We start from the raw sequence: 17,758 nt of genomic DNA, 5'->3' as shown, positions 1-17,758 counted from the left end.
GCTTTTACAAATCTTGAACTGAATTTACCTCTTTCAAATGAGAATATTGGAGTTGAATGTATTGTTTCTGTTGGAGGTATCTTTGTATAGTATTAGCATCATTTTGGCAGGTAATCTTCCAGAACCTCTCCTTTATGTTTACATTAAGGAAAGAAGGAAGAAAGAAAAATACAAAGAATAATTTTGAGTGTATATTTTTTCTTAAAATGTGTCTTTTTTTTTTAAGATTTTATTTATTTATTTGACAGAGAGAGACACAGCGAGAGAGGGAACATAAGCAGGATGAGTGAGAGAGGGAGAAGCAGGCCTCCCACGGAACTGGATGCCCAGTGTGGGGCTCAATCCCAGGACCCTGGGATCGTGACCTGAGCTGAAGGCAGACGCTTAACCATCTGAGCCGCCCAGGCACCCCAAAATGTATCATTTTCTGCATACTGCTTTTTCTTTACATTTGAAATTACAAATTTATTATTTGTAATTTGACTACATCAGAGATAAATATTTTTGGCAGTCACCTTCAATGCTAATATCCTCCCTATAAGTACCAATTGTTAACTTTCCATCTAGACCTTTGTCTATGAATGTATATACGTGGCATATATAAGCACAGGAAATAAAATGTATAGTTTTAATTTTTACATAAATATATGCATATCATTCCACAACTTTTCTATTTGGCTTATTTCAGTATAATCACACATAATCTCTGTACTTTTGTAAAAAAAAAAAATAGATCATTCTATAATCTATCTATCCTAAAATGGACACTTAAGAGAGTTTCCTTCCCCACTCCCTAATTACAAATAATGCTGAAAGAACATCATCTTGTGTGACTCTATGTGCATAAAAGGATTTCTCTGTAGTACATACTTAGGTTTTGAATTGCTGGACCAGAGTTACGTAGTTTTAAAAAGATACTTCAGTTGGCTTCCAAAATGGCTATTACCAACTTACAATTTCTCAGCAATGAATGAATACCTGTTCCCCATATCATTAAGGACATTTGATACTAGATTTTTAAAATTTTTAATGAATAAAAAATTTTTTTTTGTTTTTTAATTAAAAACTCTGGCACTAGTAATGGGCATCTTTTCATATGTTTATTTTAGACCTTTTTTATATTTGTGAATTGCCTTTTCCCAGTATGGCTCATTTTTCTGTTGAATGATTTGTCTTTATTAATTTTTGTTAGTTTTTCATATAGTACAGGTATTAGGCTTTTATATCTGTTACCAGTGTTTACTCAGTCACTTGTATTTGACATACATGGTATCTCTTCTTAATGTTTTATATTTCTATATTCAAATTGATAAATTTTTATGACTTATTTCAAAATATGAAGTATATTCTGTATTCTAAGACATTTATTATGTATGCATCCAGCGAGATTTCCATCAAGAATTTATTTTTGTGGGGCTACTGGGTGGCTCAGTGGATGAAAGCCTCTGCCTTCGGCTCAGGTCATGATCCCAGGGTCCTGGGATCAAGCCCCACATCGGGCTCTCTGCTCAACAGGGAACCTGCTTCCTCCTCTTTCTCTGCCTGCTTGTGATCTCTGTCTGTCAAATAAATAAAATCTTTAAAGAATAAAAAGAATTGATTTTTGTGAAGAATAAGGTATAGAGCTACTTTTATTTAGAAGTTCGAAAGCCATTTATTGAAGTCCACTCTTCTCACTGATTTGAAATGCTGTTTTAGGGGCGCCTGGGTGGCTCAGTGGGTTAAAGCCTCTGCCTTCAGCTCAGGTCATGATCCCAGGGTCCTGGGATCGAGCCCCGCATCGGGCTCTCTGCTCAGCCGGGAGCCTGCTTTCTCCTCTCTCTCTGCCTGCTTCTCTGCCTACTTGTGATCTCTGTCTGTCAAATAAATAAATAAAATATTAAAAAAAAAAAAAAAAAGAAATGCTGTTTTATTATGTGCTAAATTCTTTAATTGAGGTATTTGATATCCCAAATAATATATTCATTTGATTCTAGTTTTGTGGTGTTTGGATCAGGTTTGATAGAGGTAACACCATCCTAATGTTTTTCCCACAAATTTCTTGACTGTTGGTGAACGTATCTTGAAGTTGTGTTTTTGGTTGTGTAAATTCATAGGATTTGGAGAGATTTAAAATGGTATTTCTCTTTAAGAACAATCTAGGTCTTCATTAAACCAAAGCTTTTGTAGGCTTGGTTTCATAAGATATCTTTATATCATCATACTTTTTTTGACATTTATTTCTGAGCATCTAGTTTTTGTTGCTATAATAAAATATACCTTTTTTCTAATGTATTTTATAATTGGTCATTGCTGTCACGGTAAAAACAATTTGGTTTTTATATGCTAATCTGTTAATGCAGTCGAACTCTTAAAAGTTTGTTGACATATCCTTTACCTAAAAAATCCAAAAGAAGTCCATCTTTGGCAGTTGGTGGGTCTTTTATTTCCTATACAATATTCATGTTTTATTTGATTGTATTTAGGATTGGTTTAGCTATGGTCTGGCCCAGACCATTTGCTACACATTTTAGTGAAAATGCTTTTAATGTTCCACCATTAAGGATAATATATGCTCTGAATTTCTGGTAGATATCCTTTGTTAAATTCTATTTTATTAATTTTCTGCTTAATTAGGAAGTATATGGGCGCCTGGGTGGCTCAGTGGGTTAAGCCGCTGCCTTCGGCTCAGGTCATGATCTCAGAGTCCTGGGATCGAGCCCCGCATTGGGCTCTTTGCTCAGCAGGGAGCCTGCTTCCTCCTCTCTCTCTGCCTGCCTCTCTGCCTGCTTGTGATCTCTCTGTCAAATAAATAAATAAAACCTTTAAAAAAAAAATTAGGAAGTAAAAAATTTTATCAAGTGACTTTTCAGCATATATTGGAGGATCAGTATGTGCTTTAATGGGTGTAATTTGAATTTTGTTCAAAGATTTCTAACATTAAGTTATTTTTATTCTTGCGATAGAACTGTTTATAAGTAAGATGAAACATGCATTTTTTTCTGTTTCATAGAGTTATTTATCCTTGTGTTTTTTTTTCTTTTTTCTTTTTTTGGTAATCTTTACACCCATCAGTCTCAAACTCATGACCCTGAGATCAAGTCACATGCTCTACTGACTGAGTCAGGCAGGTACCCCTATCCTTGATATTTTTTTAAAACTTGTTTAATCAGGGACGCCTGGGTGGCTCAGTCAGTTAAGCATCTGTCTTCGGCTCAGGTCATGATCCTAGGGTCCTGGGATCAAGTGCTGCATTGGGCTCCTTGCTTAGCGAAGAGCCTGCTTTTTCCTCTGCCTGCTGCTCTTCCTACTTGCGCTCTCTCTCTCACACACACACAAATAAATAAATAAAATCTTAAAAAAACAAAAACTTGCTTAACCAAAGGGAAAAAAAGTCTTGCACAAAGTCTTTATTGAGATTTTTCCTATTTAGTTTTTTTCTGTGGTTATTGAACTAATTCGTCTCACCTCAAGCCAATATTGGTAAATTATATTTTCCTTACAAATCATGACTTTAATCTAGATTTTGAAATTTATTAGTGTAAGTTATGTAAGGGTTATGCTTTTTTTATTAATTATTTTTATTAACATATAATGTATTATTTGCCCCCGGGGTACAGGTCTGTGAATTGTCAGGCTTACACACTCACAGCACTCACCATATCACACACCCTGCCCAATGTCCATAACCCAACCACCCTCTCCACAGGGTTATGCTTTTTTATTAATTGTTTGGTGGCAAGTGACAGAAATCCAACTTATACATAGGACTCTACAAAGTCCAGGGATAATACTGGCTTTACCTACTCCCAGATCCACAGATTTCTCAAGAACTGGTCAGTCTCTAGAGTTCTGTTTTGTTGTCATTATTGTCTAACTGTATAGTCAAGATCTCTACTCATCCCCCTGACTTTTCAGATATTTACTGAGGATCTACTATGTGCTAGAATTTTATTTGTGCTAGGAATGTAAGTGATCAAAAATTTTATTTGTGCTAGGAATGTAAGTGATTTGTGCTAGGAATGTAAGTGATCAAAACTTGAGGATCTACTTTGTGCTAGGAATGTAAGTGATCAAAACTTGTGCTAGGAATGTAAGTGAACAAAACAGCTCTGAATTTACATGTTTTTCCCCTTAAACTAATTAGAAAGTGATTATATGAATCCTGATATATGAGCCCATTTAAACTTTGAACCACAGTCAAGGGGTGACTGTATAGTGACATAGTTAGGCTGAGGGAGAGGCCTGTGAAAGCTCATACAGGTTTCCGTGACTGGGTGACTTCTGTAGAGTCTGGAAGTTTCCATCTGCTTTCTGAGCGGAAATAAGGCAGAGTTGAGAGTATGGTGCCAACTGGCTAGCTATAGAGTCACTGTGGCAGAGTGAGCTGTGACCCCAAGCAGAGTACAGCAGCACCATCCTAGCTGAGGGCACAGTTGGAAGGCTGGCTGAGATTGAGGGCACAGGCTAAGTAGGGTAAGGGTGGTGGGAGGAGGGAAGGGGAGGGGAGGATCTGGCAACACAGATGGCTTTCCCTCTACCCACATGTCACCTTGGGCTGAAGTACTGAGAGGAAACAGAAAATTTGAATAAAATTTCACTATTCAGAAAAGCCTAAAATAATGTGAAAGAGATAGAGACTTGTTATTTGGTAATTTTGTACCCCCTACCCCTACCCCAAGTCCAGTAGTATGAAGGCTTATGGATGATAATTTAATGTTATGTAAAGAATTCTGTGGGGATTTTTTCAGTGTCTGTACTGTATGCTGAATTTCCCAATTCCAATTATCCAACTGAATTCTACAAAATGCCTGTGAAGTGATACACTCAATGCTCAATACTTAGTTTTCATCTCCATTTTTTAAAAAGATTTATTTGGCAGCAAGATATGTAGATAACAACGATATAATGTTCACTGGGGAAAAAATAAGTAGCGTAAATCCTAGACAAATAATTTTTAGGAATATCATTTATTTGCCTTAGGGCCAGGAATGGGTATTTCAAATTAGGGTTGTTTTTGTTTGGTTAGTTGTTTTTTGTTTTGTTTTGCTACCATTTAAGTTTTTCCCGTTATCTCTGACTCAATTCCAGTATTTACAACTCATTTATTTTGGATCTTTGTCCCCATCTGAACTTTACAAATCTGACATCTTGTCTTAGAATTTTGGCCCAAGTTTCCTCACTCCTGGTCACACCCTGTTCTCCAGCGTAAATATTGTGCAAGCCCATTGGGCGAATGAGTGGTAGGCGAGTGGTTGCCCAGCCTGAATTTCCTTAAAAAGTATATTATACCAAAAGATGACGGCTTCCCTATCCTGAACAATGTTGCACTCCTGCCTTCATTAATTTATTCCTTCTGTCTCATCAGATACTTAGCACATACTCTAGCTCAGGTGCTATCTTATGCTCTTGAAATGCTTAAAACACACAAGGACCCTGGTCCTTAATTTTAGCTCATTTGTTTACATTATTTTGCAAGTCCTTTTGCCTCCGCTCTCTTTTAGAGCAAAGATGAAAGAGAAACTTTCTAAGCCATCAACCTGCAAAATGGGTTGCCAGGAGTTCCTGTTTCAAAGTGAGGAACGTGCGTGCGTGTGCTTCCGTGTGTGCGCGTGCGTGCATGCCTGCGCGTGCGCATGTGCACGAGGGCGCATGCGGACCGAAGCTCTCAGCTGCTTCTGGACGTCCCTGTATGCTTGCATGGCGGGGAGGAAGTACCCTATGACAGAACGCCAGCATTCTTTTTGCTGCCGTTCTCGCTTTAAAGGTTTTGTAACTTCGAAAAACAATGGATATGAAGAGATAAAATAATTAGGGAGGAAAAAAACCTACCGTTTTTTCTTGGAAAACATCGCCTCTTTATTGTGGAGGAAACTGGTTGGTACTAGTTGGCCAGAATCAGGAAAACGAAGACTAGGACTCAGTCTTGCCCTGCTTGTTAACCACTGGTCGTGGATCCAAGAGCAGTTCCCCAAAGGGCTGAATGCTAGTGTTCTCTCTTGGCAAACTGGACACAGTCTGACCCGATGGGAATGTGGAGGCAGGGGACAGAATGAGTTGTTCATGCCTATTGCTACAAGAACAAGGAGATGAGGTAAGTAAGGTAAAGGGCACTGGGCACTGCACAAGCCAGGACTATAAGGAGTGAGGAAATAGATGCATGTGTTTCTCTCTCAAACATCTCACTCCAACTCCTCACTGTTTCATCCAGTAATTCTGTGTGGAGTTCAGCGAGATGTTGGAGATACCATTGCAAATGAGACGAGGTTCCTGACCCCCAACTCCCGGAGATGAGCCATGGAGGAGGAAAGGCTGCACAGCATCTGCCTTTCTGGAGCCAGGGGAGGCTGCATGGAGAAGAGGACAACTGCCATGGATCTTGAAAGAAAGGTGAGTGGTAGGCGGGTGGTGGTGCAGAGAGAGACAAAATTCAGAGACCAAGGGGAAATGAAAAAGGCAGTGGAAAATCAGGGGTGACTAAATGCATGCTAGTTATTACATTTGGGGATGTGTGGAAGCTTGGCCCTTGAACTTTTTCTGCGTTCTCTCCTGTGTTTTATTTATAATTAGACAAAATAGGATAAAATGTTAACAACTGTTGATTCTGAGTTTTGTTATACATAGATTTCAGTACTCTTGGTAGTTTCTTTTTTTACTCTATTTTTTCTCTTCATTTAATTTTTCAAATATCTTACCATCCTTCCATCCATCCATGCATACATACTATTATGTATATATATCCTATGTGTCTGGCAAGAATTTCACTTCCTTCTGGAAAGTGACCCCTGGAAACTACAGTTGTATTTGCTGCCTGAACAAAGTTTGACCTTTCCACAAACCTCCAGGTACCACTTGACCTGATCATACTTACTGGGATGTGGGTCCCTTGCATTGGCTTTTTGAGGGGAGCAGATAGTCTCCAGGTCCCATCTTCTTTTCTCACATGGCTGACATGAGCTGGAGTTAGGAGACCCGTGGAAATGGCACTGACTCATTTCGTGCTTGGCTTAGCCTGGAGCTCCTCCAGGAAATCGTGGGAAGGGCAGCACTTGGCAGAAGAAATCCTCACCCGAATAGTTTGGGGTTTCCCAGAAAGCATGAGGAATACTGGGGTGGAAAGTTTCACTTTCCTTCAGCAATAAACAGAAATAATCTACTTGATTCCAGATGAACTAAATGTCAAAGAGAGAGATATTCCCAATTAGCTTATCTCTTTACCCTTTACCAGAGCTCAAAGAAGGAAATTACCCATTCCTCTTCCTGCTGGGAAATGACAATCACTCAACAAATATATCACACCTTGTATTGCTTGAAACCAATTTCAGCCTTAAAAAAATACTAATTTGTAAGAAAAATTATTCTTTTTTTTGGAAACAAAAGTTCTTTTTTTTTGTTTTGTTTTTTAAATAGTTCTTAATGTAGCAAAACCCCGAGACAAATAGCACTGTCTGGAGGCACTTAGGATAAATTTAAATCATACGGGAAAATATCTCTGTTTTTTTCCTCATCTTCCAAGTGGCTGGTTTCCTCCTCTTTTGCCAATATGGCAGTTACATTCTCGTGGCTCTGCCTTTGCTTGTGCTCTCAGATGAATTTCCAAATTTGCTACAGAGTCCATTTCAATGTTGGGCAAACAACAGGTGTTCAATAAATATCCAATTCTGTGGTTTTCATAGAGTGGGCCAGTGTTCCCTGAGGATTCCTGAAATCCTTTGAGAGGATTACCAAAGTATTATGAAAAAACATTTCATAATAATACTAAAATTATTTGACTCTTTTTGATCTCAGTATTTCAAATACAGAAAATATCAATAGATATAATGTGCATAACCAAAGCTTGGTGAAGTCCTCAGTAATTTTTAAGAGAGAAGGAGTGCTGACACCAAAAATATTGAGAATTATTGCCCTAATTGATTGGTAAACAAAACACGTAACTTCACCAAAAGGTGCTACTATGTAGTATAATGTATGCAATACCCAATGCCCATCTCTGAGAATGCCTCAAAACTTGATATTCCAAATATGGAATATGAGTTATTACTACTCTCATCTTCCCAGAAGGCCATTGGGGCCAGGGCAACTCTCAGGTTTTGTGATCCTATTCAGCTGCAGGTTAGTTGGGATCAGTAGTCTGTTGAGTTCATTTAGTGCTAGGTAGATGGCTGACTTTGGGCTAAGACAATGAAATGATAAATCAAGAACATTTAAGTTGGTAATATAATGAAATGTATCACTCTGGGTGTTTAGAATCAGTTTCACCTATTTTCAGCAGAAGATAAATTTACTAAAGAACATTAGGAATCTTTCCAAATTTTTTATGGCCTTTGTGGCTGAGAACAATGTCCAGATCATCCCAAAGCACTTGTGTGGCCAACACTGGCCCTGGATGCTGGGTGTCCCTGGTGCCTCTGAAGGCTGGGGTTCTTGGCTATCACCTCACTGGAACAGGTTACATACAGCACCTCCTCCATAGCAAAGACTTAAAATTCATATTGTCACGAGGGCACATCCAGTTGGGAAAAATCTAAGGCTCACACCCATACCCAAGTCACAAAGGAAGCTGAAAAATTTTCTCAGTTCTATGTTGGGGTTGCAGGGATTTTAAGTGGGAAATCCTCCAAGCATAGAAAGAGTGTATACAAGGTATTTGGTGTCAAAAGTTGATCTTCCCATACTTTTCTGCTTGGCTACTCAATACATACCCTTATTCCACACGTTAAATTCCCAGCAACAATAACAATAGCAATAATAATACAATATTTACCTCCATACGCATAAAAGCACACTTACCCTCTCCCCCGAAAGGAGAAACAATTTATCAGTTAAAAACAATTTCAGGATTAAGTAACAGAAAATCACAGTTAACCATGATTTTAACAAATGGGGGGGCCTTATCTTTTTTATACATCAAGAATTATTCAGTAATACTACAAAGGATGTAGTGTTTTTTCCCTGCTTTATTTATTTCATTTTTATGAAATTTTATAAAAATTATGAATGAAAGAAAGTTCCTCGTGTCTTAGTTTGTGGTCTCAAGATGGCTACCAACAACTGTAGACATCAGACCTCATCAAAACTTCCCAAACAGGAAAAGTTGGAGAGTGGCAAAATTATTATTCCATATGAAGCTTTGTTCTTTTAATTGGAAAAACCTCCAACTACCAGCCAAGGACCTGGCTCACATTGCTACCAGTTGGCTAGTCACTGATAAAGAGGAATGATTAACTTAGACCGGACATGGTTTAGTCCCTAGGGCTGGGGAAAAAAGCAATGGATACTATCTAAACATGAAACTGGGATGCTGTTAGAAGGAAAGAAATGGCAGGCATTGCTGTTACACTAGCAGCGGACATTGTCTTTTGTTTCATAATACCAAAAAACCCTCTTCTTACACTATTGATTATTTTTTTAAAGATTTTATTTATTTATTTGACAAAGAGTGAGAGATCACAAGTAGGCAGAGAAAGAAGGGGAAGCAGGCTCCCTGCTGAGCAGAGATCCTGGATCCAGGAACCTGGGATCATGACCTGAGCCAAAGGCAGAGGCTTACCCACTGAGACACCCAGGTGCCCACACTATGTTAAGGAATTAAAATTGTCCAAATAGTCCAATTTTTTTCTGCCTTATGAGCGTGGTTCACCATCTCTGAGTAGCTCTGAGTGATGAACACAATACTTCTTGAATTGGTAGCAGTATGGCTCTTAGAAAAGAATCTAGAAGATAGGTTTAAAGCCATAGATGACATTTGTGGCAAAATCTCCTATGAATGTGACCCTGCTGTCCTACATAAATTTGCCTTCTTTTTTTTTAAGTAGGCTCCATGCCTAGCGTGGAGCCCAATGCTAGGCTTGAAGTCATGACCCTGAGATGAAGACCTGAGCTGAAATCAAAAGTCAGATGCTTAACTAACTGAGCCACCCAGCTTCCCCTATAAACTTGCTTTTTTAATAGCCTCCTAAATTGCAGGCTTTCTCCATTTTAAGGGCTGGTACCACATGGTCTCATTGCTTTCGCCTGCCGTGTTCCCCTCAGGTTCTCATTCAACTGATTAAGTCATTATGAGCATAGTAGTTACTTGGATAATTGGAGCTTTTTAAAGCTTTATTAAGGTATAATTGCACACATGTAATTTATCTATCTATCTATCTATCTATCTATCTATCTATCTTGATGAGTTTGGACACATGCCATAATACCCATGATAGCATCGCCACAACCATGGCTGGGTCAGAGTGCCCTCTATTGATTCCTGGAGCACCCTGCTTATTCAGCATGAGGAAATAAATTCACTCAGATGTAGTCCAGGATGTGTGGGCAAAGTGCTGATGAGTCCTTTTCAATACTTTATCTGTCAGTAGCAACACCCTGTGAAGTTAAGGATTCAAAGAATGTTTTAATCAACAGATGGCAAGCACAGCAATAATCTCTCTCTCTCTAATCTAAAAATGTTTAAGTGCCCTAATATTAGAAGAAATGTGTTAGGGAAGGCTAGAATATTTTCAAGGGTTTTATATTGAATTAAAAACTATCTCAAAATATCATCTACATGAAAATATCTACATTCAGAAAAAAGAAGATTTACTTTTAAAAATAAAGGCATATGTATAAATTTTACTTTCCATTAAGAAGTGACAGAAAAGGAAATGCCATATTTGAAGGAGAGAAGATATGTTACCTCACTTTCTGGGAATAATTAATGTTATTTTTTATTTTTTAAAAATATTTTATTTATTTATTTGGCAGACAGAGATCACAAGTACGCAGAGAGGCAGGCAGAGAGAGAGGAAGGGAAGCAGCCTCCCTGCTGAACAGAGAGCCCGATGCAGGGCTTGATTCCAGGACCCTGGAACCATGACCTGAGCCAAAGGCAGAGGCTTTAACCCACTGAGCCACCCAGGCGCCCCTTAATGTTGCATTTTTAAGTGAATCGTGAAGAAATCAAATGTAAATAACAGAATGTAGAGTACTTTATGTTTTTTCTCATTAAACTTACAGCAACTTAAAAATATATCTCTTCCTTCTCCCTTCTTCAAAAATAATAACCACCAAACTCCTTAAAAACCCATATTGTTTGGCACCTTTTCAGTGACCAGAAAGTTATTGGCCGTGGAAAACTGAATCGCCAGTAAGAGTCCTATAAAATGTCTGTACTCCAGACTTTTCTCAAGCCAAGGGTTTGTACTATACAGGAATTAGTGGAATGAGTGGCTTTAAACTATTTTATACCTTATCTCCTTAACTATAATCTCTTTGACCATTTATAAGGTGTATCTAAAGTGATGAAGTGAAGGGGTATCAGGAAAACAGGAAGACTGTGGAGAAAAATACAGCAGTTTGAGAGGTTCTCCTCCTCACTGCTCTGGCTGCACACCCTCACCTCTCAGGTCTGAGTGTGTCTGTAATCCCTGGCTCTGTCTCGTCCACATTCCAGTCCCTTGGTTGCCAGTGGATTGAGTACTGCCCCATTCTGCCATGCAAGTCCAGAATACAACACAATACTGGGCCTATTCCTTTGCATTCCACTATACAACCACACTCAACCCATTCCTTTCCTGAATACATGGTAATCTTTAGGCACTTAACACTGCTTACTTGAAATTTTCCAATGTGGCTTTCCTATTCCCATGTTCTTGATGCCCTCTCTGCCAATATCCAAGTATAAAGGAGAAAACATTGCTTCTAGATTAAGCCTCACCTGACAGCAGTCCTGATGGAAGCTTTGGAGTCTTTTCAGCTTTGAAGTGTTGGTTTTAAAAATGCAGTGTTCAGCGGGGCCCTTGGAAAATGCCATATGCACAACAAAGCCCTTTTTTATAATCCATGTGGGATTGCATGACTCTTGGCACCTCCCTGTGCTGTATGTCTGAGGGGGTTTGTTTGACTCCCATTCTTAGATGGTGTTCTGCTGAAGTAACTTCATGGTTAAGAATTAGTCTGTGTCTGGGGGTCATAGGTTTGAAATAATTTGCCAACTTTTTTGGAAACCGCATTTTTTACACTTCATAATATATGTGTTTGTTTTAATGTAAAATGTTGCATAGCTTTTCAGTTGGTGTGTGCCAGGACTCACTGGTAATTCAGCAAATGGTCTCCAGGTATGTGTTGAGATCTGGAATGCTCCTAGGCAGGTTGTCTCCAGCTTTAAGTGGACCTATTACTATACCTGAGTGCATGCACATATATCAGCACTTTCTGTTTGCCACTGTGTGACAGACATTAAAAAACACTTCATAGTTGGTTCCTTGCACACCTCTTATCTCCTGTTGTCTTGTATGTGAGAAGCATGTCCCTGCCATGTCACTTGGGGACAGACAAAACTGGGCTGTTACTCATCTATGAATCCGCAGTATTGATGTGTATGATGGCTTGAATACCTCCTTAGTAGGTATCTGCTCCAGCCAGTTGAATTGAATGAAAGAGAGAGGAAAGTGAATCACCAAATCAGACCCCTCATTGCAAAGCTGCAAGGATCCTGGAGTTTTTCATTACACCTGCTAGGGTGTTAGGCTCACTCCAGAAGCAATGCCTTCTCCTTCACCTCATTTTCTTCTTTTCTCTAGATGGGCCTCCATACTCAACTTTGACATCAATATTTATTTAAATGAATATAAGCCCAGAAGAAATTATGAAAGTAAAACGAAAAAACATGTTATCCCAAGAAGCAGGGAAGAGAGGCAAGCACCCTGTCTAGCATCCCATCCTGCCATACCCCCCATGGATCTGGAATTCAGAGCTCTGAGCGCAGTGGTGCTACCTGGCTGGTACATGTGCCTCAGGAACTTGGAGCAGTGCCACACTGAGGTAGAATCAAATCTCATATCAGCAGTTGGCAGCATTGGCCTCTAAGTGAATGCTATGAGGTCCTAGTCTGAAACATATGCAAATAAGAACCAACCATTGCTTATGGAATGAATTACTGGTCTAGATTAAAGAAGTGCAGCGGAGGGCTGCTGTCTAGAACAGGAAGCAAACAAGAAAAGTAATGTTGTCTTCCCATACTAGCTTTGCAGTCTCCCTCTTGCAACCTCTTACCAGTGAAGTCTGACAGACACTGAAGAGAATCCCAGTCTTCCCACCCCTAGGGAAGTAGCAACACAATTTCCCTGTGGTAATCAGGAGAAATGACCCAGATATTAGAGCATCTTTCTTCTTTCTCTCCTTTTGTCTATTTGTTCAGTGGCACAAGGAACCTAAAAGATAAGTAGAGTCTCAACTTCCAAGTCCATGGAACCTTTGATTTGTTCTCTGGTGAAGGTATTATTTCTCCTTTAGGAACCAAGACTTGCAAACAAGAACAGCTCAAACTAGAGGAGAAGGGAAGCAGGAACTCTGAGAAAGAATTATTAAATGTGATAGATTAGTCACACCCCCTTCTACCACTTAAGTTTCAGATTCAGACATTCTGGTTATGGGAAAAACAGCACCATGTATTGGCTGTTGAATCAAAACATATACTGCCTTCCATAAGATAATACTCATCCTTTCAGCATGTTGTTTCTTAACTAGCATCATAATTGAGACTTCAATAAGCTGTTCCACCAGACTATCAAGTCTGTTTCAGGGTCCTTTTGTTTTCTATAGGGTTTTTTTTTGGGGGGGGTTGTTTTTTTTGTTTTTTGTTTTGTAGTTTCACGGTCATGTACAACCAGTGAATTCCATAAGCATAAGCCCATTAATATACTTTGTCATAACACGAGTTTCTTGATTCACAGTGATATTGTGGTGAATACCATGAATGATGAATGGTGAATACCATGGTGGTGAATAAGGCATTCCATAAGTTTACACATGGTGATGCTGACTGAAGTATTAAAGGCAAGGAACACAAATGCATATCCAGAATATGAGTCTGTCCTTCAGAGGACAAAATGCTGTCACCCCTGTGATAAAAGAGGTCCAGTGTAATCAATCTGTCATCAGGTTGTCTACCTGGCATATGGAAGCTCAGCAGTAGTCTCTGCTGTGCACAAGCAAAGCACTCAGCAATAACAGTAGATCAGCCTGGGTATTTTTTTAAGCCTATGTATTGCCTTTATCCCTGCTACCATGACTCTTTTGCATATGGGGCACTTAAAGAAGCACCAGTGTGACTGAGGAGGGAGGCTGACTGACATCCACAGAAGGTGTCTTCTTGTCCATTTGATTAGTGAAAGCTTCCTCTGCCATGGATGCTTTTTAGTGATACTCATGAGTCCTTGATTAATGACACAGATACTTCCATCTTTATCCATTCTGAGAATCATTGCTCTTGAGTTGTGAAACTAATCGAAATTCACATATGTCGTCTAGATAAAATGCCCAGCATACTCATTAGCCAAAATAGATTAAGCCCGGGGGAGTTTCTGCCTTGGTGTAGATGCAATAGCCCATGAACATTTCTTTAGCTATTTAATTCATCCAGAGTGATGCATACATAATGTGCATAGATTTGATATCAGACTGGAGGGTCATCACATTCAGAGACCTCAAGCTCTTACATGTAAAAAGCTGAGACAGGAGCTGGTAGATAATTCAGACTAGGAATCTATCATTTTAACAGTGTCTCAAGTCTGCTTAACATGTCCCATTTTCTCTTCTGACAGTCACCTAATACATTTCTCTGCCCTTGCTGTAGCACCAAGGACACACTAGGTAAGCAACCCCACCTCTCTCCACTCCAACCCTATGCTTCTCCCCTTCCATAATTCAAAAGGGCCACATATCAATGCTGCCTTTTAATAAAGAGTCATAAAGTTCTAAAGTTAAAGGGAAAGGAAAAAAATTCTAAGTAATTAAGAATCATCCAAATGATTGGCTCTCTTCCCTAATGCTTATAAGATTTTGCTATTTTCTATGGTAATTATGATACCACAGAAGTAAGTAGCCTGATATAATGGTGAAATAGCTTACTGAAGACTCAGTTATGTGTCTGAGAAAGTGTTTTCTTCAAAACAAAATCAAAGTTGTTTTTCTGCATATGTGTTGGGCGTGCAGATTTCTGAGAGAAAACCTGAGAGAGAATCGCATCTCAGGATTTTTACCTATTGACATCCCTTGACTATCCCAAATAAATCGTCTTACTTAATTTTCCTTTTACCTCCAGGAAGTGAAGTCATTTGAGGAAGTTTGGCCAAGAACACTCTTTAGTTGATGGTAGACAGTCTTTTTGTCTCCAAGGCCTATTTTACTTAAAGAAACTGGCACAGTCTCATTAATATTGAACAGGAGTATTTTTGTACATCCCATAAATTCTGGTATCCTGGCTGGGATTAATTAGTTACTGGAAAGCTCCTTTTCTCTACCTTGGGGATTGATCTGTACCTGTACAAATAAATATAAGGTGACCTGTTAATTTTTTCTTATTAACTGGAGAATCTTCTCACTGATCTAGTACCTTGATAGGAATAGCTGTGAAAAGTTCACATCCAATTGCCCTCTAGACCTGTTTGGGAAGTATATGTCTTTCACTCAACATAATGTCTTGAGATTCATCCATGTTTTTGTGTATATCACACAATTCTTCATTGCTATTTAGTATTCTTTTGTATGAATCTACTACAATTTATTTCTCTGTTTATAGACATTTTGGTTGTTTCTAGTTTTGGATTGTTTAAATTTCCTTTTTATTTTTTTAGATTTTATTTGTTTATTTGACAGAGAGATGCAATGAGAAAGGGAACACAGGCAGGGGAAATGGGAGAGGGAGAAGCAGGCCTCTTGCCGAGCAGAGAGCCTGACATGGGGCTTGATTCTAAGACCCTTGAGATCATGACCTGTGCCAAAGGCAGGCGCTTAACAACTGAGCCACCCAGGTGCCCCTTAAATTTCCTTTTTAAAGAGATTCAGATTCTTGGGGCTTCTCAGTAGCCCAGTTGGTTAATTGAGCCTTTGGCTCAGGTCATGATCTCAGGGGTCTAGGATCCCACCCCACATTGGGCTCCCTTCCCAGTGGGAAGTTTACTTCTCCCTCTGCCCCTCTACTTGCTTGTGCTCTCTTTCTCTGTCTCTCTCTTAAATAAGCAAAAGCTTTTTAAAAAGGTTCAGATTCTTTAACTGAAGTGGACTTCATGTAAAATTGTGAATGGAGAGCATATATTTTGCAAAGAGGAGGTTTAACAAACCTCCTGAAAAAAGGTAGAAGTGATTCATTTCTTTTCTGAACAAAAAATGGGATTGGGTTTGTTTTGGACAAAGAGGATTTCAAACAGCCTCCCCGAAAAATCAACTGTAAGCTTTAAGGGACATGGAATTCTTTTTCAAGAGAACATGTGGCATCTCTTTTATTGAAGGATCTCTCTCTCTCTTTCTCTTTTTTTTTTTTTTTTTTAAGATTTATTTATGTATTTGAGGGAGATAGAGAACACAAGTAGGCAGAGCGGCAGGCAGAGGGAGAGGGAGAAATAGAGTCCATGCTGAGCAGGGAGCCCAATGCTGGACTTGATCCCAGGACCCTGGGATCATGACCTGAGCCAAAGGCAGCCACTTAATGATTGAGCCACCCAGGCGTCCTTACTGAAGGATCTTAAATGATACTCATTCTGATTGATTTGGGATAATTTAGATGAAATTCAGAGGCAAAAGAAAGGACCAAATGAGTATGCTCCAGATGTTATTTTTACACTATTCTTTTAAGAAACTACTCCATTAGCTACCTTAGTACAGAGACATGCTAGGCTCTCTGATTAAATTCTCTACTTTATTGTACAAAAGCTTCAACTTTCTTACCCTAATACACTGAAATTGCTTCCTGTACTTAATTCTTGTGTTCAGCCATTTGTTCATTTAACACATGTTTGAGTACTGCCTCTGAGTTTTGATAGAGGTTAGGGTTGAATAAAATGTACTTTTTTGACATTATATAAATTTATTGAGGCCACTTGTGAGGGCACGGTATAAAATTATTTCATGTTATTGCTTGGTATACACTTAAGATAATAAACATGTAGATAGCAATCATTACATTTCGTAATTAGGCAAAAACCTAACTTGTCTTTCGTAATTAGGCAAAAACCTAACTTGTCTTTTCTTCAGACTGGAAGGTCACTCCATGTACACCCAAGGGTAGGATAATCAGATATGCTGAGCTGTGGATACAGTGACCTAACATTTAATCTTTATTCCTAGCGTTTTTCCTTCTACTCAGGAGTAGAAGGAAAGGAAAGGATGGGTGACTTAATTTCCAGTCAAATTTTCCAGTGAAGAAAGTAGGTATTTTGAATATATTATAAGTATACTATCCTTCCTAAATTTTCGTCTTTTTCCTAACTTAATTTATATTAGGTAGGAAAGTGGGGTGTGATAAAATATAATTTTAAAAATGGAAAGTATAGCTCTCATACAAATATGTGATGACACATGTGAAAGATATATTATTCACTCATTAATGATAGAACTATTAGGAAAATAAAGCTGGTTCAAAGAGAATATGAGAGATTGAAAGAAAGTAAAAGAAAGACTGCTAAAATCAATTCCTAAATTAGATATAAAAGTAGTTAATATTTTATGGAGCCATAAACTTCAAGCTTTGGGATATCTTTTCTTCTGAAAAGAAATTATTTTCATCTCTACTGGATGAAAAAAAGTTGCAATTTACCAATCTCTTCCAAGTAAACAACTTTACAGAATCGAGGCCTTAAGGAAAAGTAAATAATAAGTCAAGGTACTTTCCCTCATATCATCCGATGACCCTTGTTGACAGTGTAGCTTCTTAGACGGCGTTCTAGTATGGCTTTCAAAAGTGATGAAGTAATATTATTGTCTTATTTCTATGTCTGGATACTTTTCTTCCTTAACAGTTATT

The 17,758-nt window shown here is 38.6% G+C and overlaps 1 long non-coding RNA gene across 1 annotated transcript; it reads left to right on the top strand.

The window, feature by feature from the left end:
* The first annotated feature begins 5,894 nt into the window (after positions 1-5,894).
* On the top strand, positions 5,895-11,104 carry LOC116859610. The gene is made up of 3 exons (XR_004381194.1): positions 5,895-6,073; positions 6,191-6,369; positions 11,066-11,104. It is a non-coding gene; the product is annotated as an uncharacterized LOC116859610 (long non-coding RNA).
* Positions 11,105-17,758: the final 6,654 nt, after the last annotated feature.

Source organism: Lontra canadensis, unplaced genomic scaffold, assembly GCF_010015895.1.
Source record: "Lontra canadensis isolate GAN:19392208 unplaced genomic scaffold, GSC_riverotter_1.0 scaffold4, whole genome shotgun sequence".
Classification (NCBI taxonomy): domain Eukaryota; kingdom Metazoa; phylum Chordata; class Mammalia; order Carnivora; family Mustelidae; genus Lontra; species Lontra canadensis.
The sequence above is the reverse complement of the archived record's forward strand: the minus strand, read 5'-3'. Positions and strand labels throughout refer to the sequence as shown.